Raw genomic sequence first — 622 nt, 5'->3', positions numbered from 1 at the left:
TCAATATTTTGTTCTGAGCCAATATGGCATTCGGAGTATCAATTTCAAGAACTCCCTTCTTCATAGGCGTCCCATTACTCACAGGATTCCTCTTAGAAGTGTACATGAACTGGTTATTAGCAACCATGTCAATGAGTTCTTGAGCTTCTGCAGGCATTTTCTTTAGGTGAATGGATCCACCTGCAGAAGTATCTAATGACATCTTAGCCAATTCAGATAGACCATCATAGAATATATCCAGGATGGTCCATTCTGAAAGCATGTCAAAAGGACACTTTTTGGTCAATTGCTTGTATCTTTCCCAAGCTTCATAGAGGGATTCACCTTCTTTCTGTCTGAAGGTTTGAACATCCACTCTAAGCTTGCTCAGCTTTTGAGGAGGGAAGAACTTGGCTAAGAAAGCCATGACCAGCTTGTCCCAAGAGTTCAGGCTATCTCTGGGTTGAGAGTCCAACCACACTCTAGCTCTGTCTCTTACAGCAAAAGGGAAAAGCATGAGCCTGTAGACTTCAGGATCTACTCCATTAGTCTTAACAGTATCACATATCTGCAAGAATTCAGTTAAGAACTGAAAAGGATCTTCAGATGGAAGTCCATGAAACTTGCAGTTCTGCTGCATCAT

At 41.6% G+C, this 622-nt stretch overlaps 1 non-coding gene across 1 annotated transcript; it reads left to right on the top strand.

Annotated features, from left to right (window-relative positions):
* Nucleotides 1-256: 256 nt before the first annotated feature.
* LOC112787010 (small nucleolar RNA R71) lies at nucleotides 257-364 on the top strand. The gene has a single exon (XR_003194449.1). It is a non-coding gene; the product is annotated as a small nucleolar RNA R71 (small nucleolar RNA).
* Nucleotides 365-622: the final 258 nt, after the last annotated feature.

This window comes from Arachis hypogaea, chromosome 20, assembly GCF_003086295.3.
Source record: "Arachis hypogaea cultivar Tifrunner chromosome 20, arahy.Tifrunner.gnm2.J5K5, whole genome shotgun sequence".
NCBI classification, from domain to species: Eukaryota; Viridiplantae; Streptophyta; class Magnoliopsida; order Fabales; family Fabaceae; genus Arachis; species Arachis hypogaea.
Note: the sequence above shows the minus strand (reverse complement) of the source record. Positions and strands in the feature narration are given on the sequence as shown.